General features: G+C 40.8%; 1 protein-coding gene across 1 annotated transcript in view; it reads left to right on the forward strand.

Moving 5' to 3' along the window:
* The first annotated feature begins 296 nt into the window (after positions 1–296).
* LOC115797412 (uncharacterized) overlaps positions 297–13,130 on the forward strand; it is a 29,701-nt gene continuing 16,867 nt past the window's right edge. The window contains exon 1 of the mRNA XM_030753989.1: positions 297–573. The gene's annotated coding sequence lies outside the window, so the exon portion shown is untranslated. The remainder of the gene's footprint in view (positions 574–13,130) is intronic.

Genomic DNA, 13,130 nt, shown 5'->3' on the forward strand with positions numbered 1-13,130 from the left:
TAAAAACTGCAAGATGAAAATGATATTTAAAAATAAAGCCAGCAAAAAAAAAAAAAAAAAAAGAGGACACTATAAAAAGCTAAATATAAAACAATAAGTGGCTTTAGAAAGTAACTTACATCAGATTCATTCATTCAGTCGACATTATATATTTGGTTAGTTGCAGCTCTGTCTTATTATTACATCATCTAAATTAAATAAAATGAAAATCAATAATAAGGACCCTGAAAGTGACTTTACTTTGTGGCTTTTATTGTGAAGGGTGTAGCAGGAAGCAGCTCCGCTGCGGAGTGACTCCCTGTCAGCGCGCTGCTCCTCTCACCGGAGACATGGCAGTGAGGAGTCACCGAGGGGGTACCTCTCCAGCGACTCAGCACAACAAACCAAACTAAGGTCCGTCAACTCCAGCTCAACATGCTGTCCGGACTCTTCACTTTCTCACCCGCGTTTCTAACTTAAATTCAGTTTTAAAAAAAAATTTAAAAAAGGGACCGGAAGAGAACCAAAGTAAATGACATCCGTGCATTTTTGATTACCTGGGGCAAAGTGCCACACCTTCGCTCAGCACAACAGGTAGGTTAAAACAGTGTTTCTTTTATTGATAAACTTCGTGTGTTGCTCGCGGTGGAAGAAGCTGCCGTGAAAAGTGTTGCAAAACGTTATTAAAGTGTTGTTTGGCGGTTATTCACCGCAACAGGTGGGACCGGTGCTGTGATGTCAGCCTTATGGCAAAGGGTCCGCATCAGAAAGCAAAGAGAGCAATTAAACACAGGTACAGAGAACAATATAGGTGTGCTACGGTCGTGTTGTGCCGCAGTAAATAAAACTTTCAAATTAAAAAACAAAAAACAAAACATAGAGATTAAGAGAGTATTTTGAGCAGCACAGTCACAACTTAAGGCAGATTTTACTGTGACAGGGAAGGTGTGAGGACACCTGTTGTACACATGGCTGCTAAATCTACTGCACTAAAGCAAAAAAAAGTAAATATATGTATCCTGTAAGATTTTTTAGGTATATTTTTTCCAAGCATGTCTGAAATCCTGTTGTAAAAATGAATCATCATTATTATTATTATTAAATTTCTGTCTGTCTTTCTTTCCCTGGCACGCAAGTTCAATAAGGCTAAATGGTGTTTGTGATTCAAATTGAAACTATGTAATGCTTTGGTGGATGGGAGCCAAGCAAAGAATTTCCATAACACCCTGAGCCCTTTGATCATGTTCAGGTGAAGGGAATGAGAGTATGGAGAGCTGTTGTTATCGAGGAGGCTCGTTGAGTTGGAGTTGACAGGTAGAGGAGGAGGAGGAGGAGGTGCAGGAGGAGTGGTCTCAATTCAGTCAACCCGAACTCGTGTACACGGCCTTGGGTTGTGTTTGCACTAATAACATGCAGCCTCGCTGAACCCTGGGTCAGTTTAAAGGCAGTGCAGACTTTGTTTCTGGGCCCATGTCCTCATGTACAGCTGTTACAGGTCACTGATGGCATTTCGATTATAGACAGTGGATTTCTTTCTGTGGCATCGCCCATTGGTCAGTGAAGTCACCTTGGAAAGCCTCCAATCAAGCGTTTTCGCTGTCGCCATCTTGTAGGTGGTGGATCTGAATCTGCACGTTCATTAGCTAACATGTGACTGAAAAGTTGTTCTCTAGTGAAAGTACCATTTTCTGACTCTAAAAATGCCCATAAGTTACAAAAGGAACTTTCTGTTTTATTCAGTTTGACCTGAGCCTCACAGCTGAGCCCATAAAGTCATCATGAAAGTCACAGAGAAAGGAAACCGCTGCATGTTTAAGGCACTTTTAAGGTTCCCTCAGTTTGCGGTTGCTTCAAAATTATTCCATAGATGTATTGAAAAAGTAAACGAAGTCAAACGAACTGCTCCACTCCAGTAAAGCAGGCGGCTGGGACTTTTATTGTGGGGTAAAATTAGCGTGGAGCCTGGTGCAAACACACGGAGCTCCTCCAAAGCTTAAGGGAGGAGTGAGCCACCACACCTCGGCCGGTGATTTACACAAGATGCCAGGCTGTGGTTTGTATAAGGCCATTTGCTTGCCCTTAGTGGCAGACTCCACCCACTGTCAGCCGATTAGCCAAAACCAGACATTTAAAGTGTATGCAAATACCATTTGTCCCTGGTCTAGTTTGCTTTGTGCTGCAGACCCAGGAGAACCGCTCAGCGCTGCTGTTTACATTATGATGTAGAAAATAGCTGATACACATAGTGTCTCTCTTTTACTGGGACGTGTTGCTGTGTGATAGCAGAGAAAAAGGACAATAATTTTAACTGAACAATGAAGTGTAGTTCTGCAGTGGCAGTGGCGTCAGGGTCGCTGAGTCGTAGAGGACCTACAGCTACCAGCTGAGAAATAAATACACAAAAAACTTTGATTAGGTTTCTCAGAATGGTATTTTCATATTCTGTTTTATTTAAGCAAACTTGTAATCATGGAAATAGTGAATTTTAGGTTGGGTAGGTTTGGGGAAAAGGCACTTTTCAGGTTTCTTATGGTGTTTTCACACCTGTGGTGTTGGGTCCGTTTAAATCAAATTCCCCCCCTTGGTGTGCAGGTGTGAACACGATAAATGCACTGGGGTGTGGACCAAAACAACCGCATCGAGACCCTGGAGTCTCAGCGAACTCCAGAGTGGTTTGTTTATGGTGTGAACGTGATCCAACCCAACTATCAGGTGTACGCTGCAAGTTTGAGCTAAATGGCTTCACGTGACCAGGTGTGCCTCACGTTCTGGGATGCAGCTGGGTACCACAGATGTGCAGAGTGCATACATAAACGCTCAGTACGGGCTAGCAACTAACCGTAAAATTAATGTAAATTCTCCATGTTATCCACTAGGCCAAAGCACAGACCCTTCTTCCTGTATTTACTTTTGTTGCTCCAGCCCCGGATACATCTGCCCAGTAAGCGGACTAAATGTTCTGATGTGATTCCTGTTGATTCATTTTGTTTTACTTGGAGTTTTTTTTTTTTCTTTTCTGTGTGAAAATAAACCAAACCTCAGGAAAAAGCTACAAGTTTACAAACTCATATCCAACAAATCATCCGGATCAACAGCAGCACGATGCTAGGCTGCGTACCTCGGCTATTTGTTTGCCAGCAAGAGAGCAGGTAGCTAGTGTTTATTAATCTATAGAGTGATGAAAGGTTTTAAATTGAGTGATAGAACATTTTTGGAGTGTCAGCATTATGTAAGGCGAGTTTGTCATGCTGTGCCACCATACAGTCAGAATAAATGCTAGTTGATGATCCGATGCCCTTGCTGTTCCTGTGTACGTTAACGATGGCCACCCTCTGATCACCTGCATAAATCATTAATGTAAATCTGGCCTTGGTAAGATAAGATAGGACTTTATTATCATTGTAACAATACAGCAAATAGCAGCCAGTGCAGAGCTGCCATTGTACAGTGTTTGTGTACTTTGTGTTCTGTTTGTTTTTGCTTTATCATTTACATTTATTGTGTAAATCTGACTTTCCTTTCAGTGCCTAGGTGCTGGATGTGTATCTGGCCTTTATTTATTTATTTTTTATCATGATTTCGTAGACTAGTGTTATTTTTATCAAAGTATTTGACATGTTTGAGAGCCACAATCATCATTTTATATACAGCTCTTATTCCTGTGGGTGCTGAGAGTGCTACTTAACTCGTGATTTATGAAACATGTTCCCACAGCTGTAATACGGTACATACCGTAGCATCCTCCACATTTAGAACGCTGTTTTTGTTGTTGCCCCTGGCTCCAAACAGTCATATAATTTAGGTTTACTGTGTTACCTGGTGACTATTTGGCCAAGTAAAATAAGAAAAATCTGTAAAATTTAAAAGTCATAAAGTTGTGTGGTCATCTTCATTTGAAATGTTTAAAAAAATCTGCAGTTTTAGTTTGATTAATTTAATTTGAAGGCGATACTTTGGACTGCTGCAAAGACCCGTGCTTCATCATATTGAATAATTAATTAACAGTTTGGTCAGTTGAAAGACAAAGACCGACAATCAGTGGAAACATTTTATTTTCAGTGTTACTGATAAAAAGGTAAATTTAATTTTTCAATTAAAACGTCCAGCTGGGGTTTTTAAGCCTTTTCTATAAACGTTTGGGCAAACAAATCAATTTAAAGCAATTTAAAGTCTTTAAGAAACATAGTTATCAAGCAAAAGCCTCCCACATGTGCCAGGCTCAGCTTTTTAATGATTAACAGGTTTTGTTTGACCAACGGTGTGTCACCTTGAGCTCCAGGAAATTCTCACCTTTTCTACACAAAACAATTTAACAATGGGGGGGGGGGCTCCACTGAAACCTCAGGTGTTTTTGTTTTCCCCTTTAGTGCAGCTAGTTAATGCACAACAACTGCACCTCTTTGGAGGAGGTGGTCGCAGTCCAGGTTTTTTTATGGTGAGATCATGATTGAATCCAGCCACCAGGTGTACGCTACAGCACCGGTTTGAACCAAATGTCTTTCCATACCCAGGTATGCTTTGAATTTTGGGATGCAGCAGAGTACCCCAGACACACAGAGTATAGCTTTGCCTGAAATATCGCCCAGTTAAGTATACATGCTAGGAGTAAATTCTCCATGTTATCCGCTAGTCGAGAACACGGCACCTTCTTCCTGTATTTACTTTTGCTGCTCCCACCTCAGACACATCCGGCCAATAATTGGAGTGAATGGTCTCACGTGGTTTGTAGTGACGCATTTTGGTTCACTTGGACTTTTCTCTGTGTGGAAATGCTACAAGTTTACAAACTCAAACTGATTTTGACTCAAACGAATGACCTGTAAGTACAAAAGCCCCTTTACAGTAGAGAGGTTTGTCGACCTTTTGCTGTTGTAACTTCATGGAACCAGTTCAGGAGATGGCAAAACAGTTTATTATTTCAATACTCAGAACAGAACAAAAATAATCTGCAGCTGTTTTGACAGCAAATGGTTATTGTGGTTTATCAAGCAAATGGAATCTGTAACGTGTGGCATTGTGGTAAACTGAATCTCTTTGAGTTTTGTAGTGACTTTCAGATAAATGAATAACATCTGAAGACATCACCGTGGGGAAAATGAAAACACTTCAGCTTAGCTGCAACCCTCAGTCTACCTTTTATGAGCTGAACCTCTTCATATTCAGTTCTGCCTGGTTGGCTGTGCATCATTTAAAACTGCACTCTTCTCATGCTCTTCGTGGGCTTGTTTACTTGCTGAAGCACTGCGGAGGGCTCCTGGGTCAGGAGGATCCACGGGAGAAAAACAGCAGCAGGTCTGCGCGCAGTATGAGAGAGAGAGAGAGCGAGGCGAGGGGAGAGCTATTGATAAGTGTGGGCTGCTGGGTATTAGAGAGGAGACAGGGCTTGTTTTCATCAGACTGCCGCCCAAGGCCATCAGAAAAAGGATGTTTGTACACAGCACACCATATTACACACAAACACACACCCATACTCTCAGCTAAAATTAGAGGAGGTATTTTCATATTTTGCAATAACATTACTAACACATTATGTAATTGTACATCAACTTGTTTACACGGCAGGTCGTATCTGGGGCTTAAAGTCAAAAGAATGCCCAAGATTGTTCACTAACGAGGAGTGACTTCACATAAATTGGTTGCCCTGACAACTCGCCATGGATACACTCACCTAATCACACCTGGCTCATTCAAATCAGCCCCCTGAACATCAGCTAGTTGAGCACACTTGTCAGACACACAAAATCTAGAGTCTTACTTTGGAGGAGAGACTCTCTTTCTGTCGTGTGACACACATTTAACAGTTTCTCCGGTCTTTGTGCGAGCTGTAGTAGAAAATTCTCATGAAACACTCATAAAACAGGTTTTATGGGAAACATTATCAGGTGTGGAAGGTTATCTCATCTTCTGTATATGGCAAGTTATGAAAAGCAGAATAAAGCCGTGCGTCACTACACCGACTTTAAAATAGCTTATTGACATTTCAGCTTGATTTTAAAAGCCTCAGAGCTGATAAAAGGCCCAAATTGACCATCTTATCGAAGGCTGCAGCTCTCTTTCAGCGGGGGAAATGCAGAGGGTGACACCGGTCGCTAGTGATTACGAGGAAATCCACTCAATAATTGCTTTGTTTTCAGTATTGCTTTGGGAATATGTTTGTTTTAATGAGTGCAAGCAGATGTGTGTGATAAAAGCCAGTTGCAGCTCAATAAAATGGAACTGGTTGTTGATCCGGTCTAATTTAACACCCAGAGAGAAAGAAAAATCTTTATCAGTACATCTGACAGGATGGTTAAAAGTAAAGGTTCATGGGAAGTAATTACCTCCAAATCTAGAAGGAGGATTGGCCATTAAAATGCCATTAGGGCTGCAACTGTCGATTATTTTAGTAATCAAGTATTCTATCGATTATTCCATCAATTAATCGAGTAATCAGATAAGAAATACTTTTGTCTTATTAACAGTTCATGTGCATATTTAAACTTCCGTAGCTTCCGTAGCAGTTTTTCTCTGTGTGAAACAAACAGCGGTGGACGGAGCAGCTACAAACTTCTCTTTTCTTCACATTAACACTTGTTGATCAGGTGGTTGATGAAGGACCCATTGTTACCGACCGATCGCTAGTGGCAATAGCGGTGCCCGCTAGCAAATTGGTGATAGCGATCCCTTTCGGTGTATAACAGCTGAAATTCTTAGCCCAGCGAGCACAACAAACACACACGGTTGTGTAAAGAGCAGTGGAGGCGTGGAATGATGTGTCAGCAATGATCCACTCACTGTTAAAGGGTCATTTTCCCAAATGACGGAAAGAACTTTAATGCCGCTAATGTGTGTGAAACCCTCCGCTTACACTGTGACATCTGAGCGCTGCAGAGTTTAAACGAAGCTGCAGATTTGTCGGCTGCACGTCCATGATGGGAATTTAACATTTCCTCCACATTTCAAATGTGCGCCACTGGATAGAGATCTGGTGACTGTGGAGGCCATTTGAGTACAGGGAATTCATTGTCGTGTTCAAGAAACCAGTTTGCGATGATCTGAGTTTTGTGACATGGTGCGTTATCCTGCTAGAAGCAACCACCAGAAGATGGGTACACTGGTCATAAAAGCAACACTAGGCCACAGTAGGCTGTGGCATTTATGCTCAGTTGGTATTAAAGGGCCCAAAATGTACCAAGAAAATATCCCCCACACCATTACACCACCGGCACATCCTGAACTGTTAATAAAAGCAGGATCATGCTTTATGTTGTTTACACCACCATCTGAATGCTGCAGCAGAAATCAGAACAGGCAAAGTTTTTTCAATTAGTCTAAAGTGCTTGAGCAGTCAGTATGCCTAGAAAAGCACTATATAAGTACATTAGTATAATCCTGTTTTGGTGACCCCATGTGAGCTATAGCCTCAGTTTCCTCTTAGCTGACAGAGTGCCATCAGATGTGGTCTTCTGCTGATTCTGCCTCTGAATGCATGTGCTGTGCATTCAAAGTCATTTAAATCACATTTCTTTTCGTTCTGATGCTCAGTTTGAACTTCAGCAGGTCATCTTGACCATGTTACATTGACTTGCTGCGATTGCTGTGATTACAGTATTGAGCTAACAAGCAGCTGAACAGGTATACCTAATAATGTGATCCGTGAGTGTCTATAAATTTTTAATTCATCAATTTAAGAGTTAACAAATGTTTCTGTTCTGCACCAAAGAAATGATATCACGTCACAGTTTGCAGTCACTGGATTTCACCTCCTCCGTGTGGCTTCCCTAAAGACTAAAGCTTGAACGTTCAGGTGATAAAATGTCCAGTTTTATCTCACTTTCCCACACCTGCTCAAACTGCCAAACCAAGGGTGACACTGCAGTCACAGTTGTCATGAGCAGTCCAGTCTTATGACAGCGAGGCGGCACCACCGCACTCCCCCTGTCTCGATCCCTTGCTTTTTGTGTTCGGGACGAGCGTGGCAAGTAGATGGCTGCTCATATTTTGGTTTTGACATGCTGTCTACACTGAATCAGCATGTCCACAGACCTTCTCTGTCTGTGTCTGTGTGTGGATAACAGACCTCAGAACCCACCTAAAATGCTACAGCAGAAAACAGACAAAAATTACCCCGAGCATAAAGACACTCCCTGGATCAGGACAATGTGACAGCTGTACTGATTAAAACAGCCATGCTGGCACACATCTCCTTTAGAGCTGTACCCAAATATATGACTATTTGAATATGCATTCAGTGTCTACAGAGCTGTCCTGAATACAATTTTTTTGGTATTCGGCTGCTCTTCGTGACTCTCCCAGCAGAGAGAGTATATATTTTCAGATTTTAAAACACACAAACATCCGAATCCCAAAATTGAAAACTGAATCCCTACACAGCAAAAAAAAAAAAAAAAAATCCAAATAGTTAAATGTTTGGGTGCATCCCCAGTGTATAGATTTTAAGCTAACTTGGGGATTTGTTGATGTGGAGATATTGCCTGATATCCCACTGTCGCATAGTAGAGATGAGCACACTTTTCACTGTTTCCACTGTGATTTGTAACTAGATTTAGTAACTTTTACTTTATAATCTTTTTTTAGAGCATAAGAATCCAATTTTTTTGCTTAGGAAATATCTGTGATGATGGAGCTGCAGCTAATGGTTGCTTCATTTTGTCTATAATATGTAAGAAAAATGATTAAAAGCGACCGTTATGGTTTCCCTCGGCCTAAGGTGGCATTTTCATACAGTGCATTTTTACATCAAAACAAAAAAAAAGAGAGAAAAGCTGAAAAATCTCACAGATAAGGAGCTGGAACTGGTGGCAGTTTTCTCTTTAATTTGGCCTAATAAACTTAAAATTGTTATATTAAATATATTTGTTCCAGTTTTCCTTTAAAATGAAACATGCAGAAATTTTTCAGCTCCCGTGTTGTTTGTTGTTCTCTGAGTGTTTTTTTTTTTTACTTTAAATAGAAAATGTATTTGCTGTATTCAGTGACCTCAAGCTAACCCCTTACTCACAATCTGCCAGCCAGAAACTATCATAACATTTCTACAGTAAAGGGGATAAAATGTGTGAAAGCCAAAATAAAAGAAACAAAAAACACATCCATTAATTACAAGTATATTTCTCATGAGTTTATATTTTATTTTTGATTTATGTTGAATTGAAAATCAAACCTATTTTGAAAGCCCTGTCTCAATGAGCAGAGAGAGAGCTGGAACTTTACATGCAGTGTTTAATGTCTCAGTGAAATAAGAATAATCATCAGTCAAATCCAATGGAAACAGCCTTTCTAGACTTTATTGGATGGGAGAACAGTCAAAGAGCACAGGGGAGTGACATGCAGACGCCTGCAGCCTTTAAGCACATGGGTCACCTGCTCAGCCAAGTGAGCTTTCACCATGAAAACAGCTTTTGGCAAAAGTTTTACTGACTTTGCTGCAAAGTGAACTGTTTATATTGCAAGTTATCCTCCTAGAATGCATGCACACAGTTACAGACATCTTCTGAAAAGAAGAAGAAGAAGAAACAGCCTTTATTGTCCCACAGAGGGGAAATTTGGGTGTAACAGCAGCCGCAGTTATTATAAATATAAATAAAAATATAATAATTTACACTATTAAGAAAAAACACGGAATGAGTGCGGAGCTGCTGAAACTGGCTGCCTGCTCGCGCGAAGGGTGTGTGTATGTGTGTGTTGGTGCTACAACATATAATATTTATTTTTGGCTCTCTGGGGAGAGGGGTGGGACAAATGCCACCTTCAGCATTAAGATTTCTGTTGAGAATTGTTTGAGTGTCGCATCTCCTTTTAGTATAGTATCCCTGATTATCTAATTGATTATCAGGTGGGAACTGACCCTTGAATGCAGCACTTGATCCACCTTTGAATGTGTTTTTAGCTCCAAATGTGCAGCAGCAGTAACTGAAGCTGGCAATTCCCCGATTAAAGCGTCACAGCAGTCTTGTGTCTTCTGAGTTTAAGTAAATGTTTCTAAAATGTCAAAAACACTATATAATAAAATAATGAGATGTGAGAAGTAAAGGAAAAAAGAACGTGATTATTTGGGTAAAATGTGCCATCTCATCTGCCTTTTAATATATGAGTTGTGCATCGCAGTGATGGAAATGCACACAGTGATTTGGTTGTTTGGTTGTACAAATGTCAAGAAAGGAGAAGTGACAACACCCACTGCAAAAGGAGAAAAGTATGAAGAAACTGAAAGTACAGAGAGAGGGATCAGTGTTAGACCAGTTGGCCCACACTCTTCCCATCACTACACCCTTCCAGTGTCACCAACATTAACTTGATCTCCCTTCTCACTGTTCCTGAACACACACAAAACAAACACACAAGCGCACATATACTCTAACTCGCCCGGAGCAGGTGTCAAGATTAAAATATGACTTTATAATGTGACACACAGCTTACATAAGGCAAGCCCTTCAGAGATCTATCAGGTGACCGGACTCACGGAGCAACAGAAGCATTTTGTCTGTAAAAGACTCGACTTCTTTGTTGGAAAGTTCACCAGAAACCTTCCTTAGGAATATTCATATCTGCACCTCAGGCAACAGCTCTGTGAATTTGTGTTCAAAGACTGTCAGCAGCAAAGCAAACACGGAGTCTGCTTGTGTATTAGTAAACCTTGATTATTATTTCAGTCCCTGTTCTTGTCTCCAGCCCTTATCTACCAGTGTTTAGGGTTATAGTCTTGGTATGTGTAATATTTGGAGCAGCAGCTGAAAACCAGAGCGAGACAGACATGATTGTGGATGTATTTCAGTCTCACAAGAGACCAACACAAACTAATGGTATCAGATATACGACACTGAGGAAAGGGTATCTCAAAAAGAGGTTTTTTGTGTTTTGAGGTGGCATTACAGCAACAGCAGTTTCAGATCTCTGTTTTTTTAAAGTGAAGTTTGCATTCTTTAACATTAAACACATCAGCGTGGAAACGGCATTCAAATTATATTTTTATTGCAACTCTTGTATGACAGTGCAATTCAAATAATAAGGAAGAGATGGAAAGAACAATTTGAAGTGGTAGCTGTTTTTAAAAAAAAGTCCTGATTTGTTAAAGAAATAGCTACCGGTGTTTTTGGAAAATACGCTAATGTCACTCACAGCGTTAGCACAAAAACACAAAGCAGCTGGAACAACTTGCCCGGCTTCATTCAAAGCTTAAAATAATCCACCTGTTAATTCTTCTACTAGTCACTAATTAACATTTTGTTTATTTAAGAAACAGAAAGACTAAATCAGAAGAATGTAACAAGTCCCCCAACCTGAATAACCACATGAATAAATTATGGACTTAGATTTTTCATCTCTGCTTGACTGGTTTAGGCAAAAGAAATTTACGTGGCCAAGCCGCGAATGTATTTGCACTTGTTATACTAAGCCTCAGTCGCACAGGCTTAGAGATTGGCGACTAGCTGCCAAGGGGAAAAAAAAGTTTGCCTTCAAAGTAAAAGTTGTGCCTCTCCAATGCAACTAGCACCTTTCAGAAGGTGAAGGTTTTTCTGTAAAGACAAATGGTCTCTGGCTTGTGTTGTACTTTTACAGACTTTGCTACTGTTTGGCAAGCAGTTGTTGAATGTTTGAAGACATGTCAGCATCTTTCAAACTACAAACTACAGGCAACCTGCTAGCAACCAAAGCAATTACAAGTTTTTCAGGGCAGCACCGTAACCCTAACAATCGACGGTTGCCTGGGGGTCACCAGCCAGTCTCTAAGCTTGTGTTACTGAGTCCTTGGGTTATAAGATAGAATACATAATGTTGATTTAACCTATGTTAGTCTCCTCATTTCTGGACTGCTTGTAAACTTTGTAATATTAGTTATGCTGCTCCTGGAGTCTGTAGTGTTTCTGCCCCTTCAATCATCATAGCTGATCTCACATCTGCTTAGGGCCACATATGTAATAAATTACCATTTTCAAAAAGTCATATAGATTAGTGAGTGCTTACACCTCCACTAACTTTGAGGATCTCATGAAATAGTCCATCCCTAACTGCAGAAATGACTACCGTATTTTCCGGAGTATAAGTCGCACTTTTTTTCATAGTTTGGCTGGGGGTGCGACCTATACTCCGGAGCGACGTATATGTGACATTTATAACACATGAACCAAAATACTCCAGCCACTTGACATCTCCGTGAACTGCAGCTTTAAGGCAGTCTTGCGTAACCTGTGGGCGCAGTGGATGATGGATGGAGAGCACAGCTTAACGGCAACTGGGAGAATGCGCCACCCAACTTTCCTGGAAGTCATTGGATGGATCAAGAAAACATGGGCTTCAGTGACAAACCATCCTGTTGGGATTCAGAAAGGCTGGAATAATTGGAACTGCAGCTGACGACGAGTCTGACTAACGCGACACAGAAGAGGAAGCGGCACTTCGTCTACGGAGTGTACGGAATTGTTTAGAAGTGACACCGAGGATGAAGAATTCAATGGATTGATGGTTTGGTTAACTTGTTAGTATGTTCTTTATGCTATGGTTATCTGAATAACTTAATGTTACGTTAACATACTGTAGCGATTCTCTTAGTTAGAGAGCGTGTTGATGTTGTGGGATTTCGGACTGTTCGGGAGGTTCGTGAAGGCAGCATGGAGAGAGAGAAAAAGACCGAGAGCTTGCCTGTGTGTGTGTTGCTGTTCCGCTGTTGTAGTTGTGGTTGGCGTGGCTGTGGCCTACAGCAGCCGTTTTTCTGTTAATAAAGACGACCTTTGTTGTGAATATCGCCGACTTTGGAAGTGTGTTTACAACGTAACAATACCGAACACGTGTTCGTTGTGCGTCATGTAGCTGAATGTGCTACGTTAGCAATAACATAGGTGTAACCGTGTTCGTCCTGTTCTTTAATCCATTATTATTTTAAATTGCCGTTCAAGATGGAATTTCTGCTCTGGGTCTCGGATTCTATCAACCCCCCCCCAAAAAAAGTGCGACTTATAGTCCAGTGCGACCTATATATGTTTTTTTCTTCTTTAATATGCATTTTTTGGCTGGTGCGACCTATACTCCGGAGCGACGTATAGTCCGAAAAATACGGTAGTTTAAAAGTGTTACCTGTTTGTAATTGTCTGTCAGTAATTAAGGTACCTGATTCTTCTATTAAAATATGACCTAATATATATTATTTTTCTCTTTCT

The sequence above is a fragment of the Archocentrus centrarchus genome, chromosome 18 (assembly GCF_007364275.1).
Source record: "Archocentrus centrarchus isolate MPI-CPG fArcCen1 chromosome 18, fArcCen1, whole genome shotgun sequence".
NCBI classification, from domain to species: domain Eukaryota; kingdom Metazoa; phylum Chordata; class Actinopteri; order Cichliformes; family Cichlidae; genus Archocentrus; species Archocentrus centrarchus.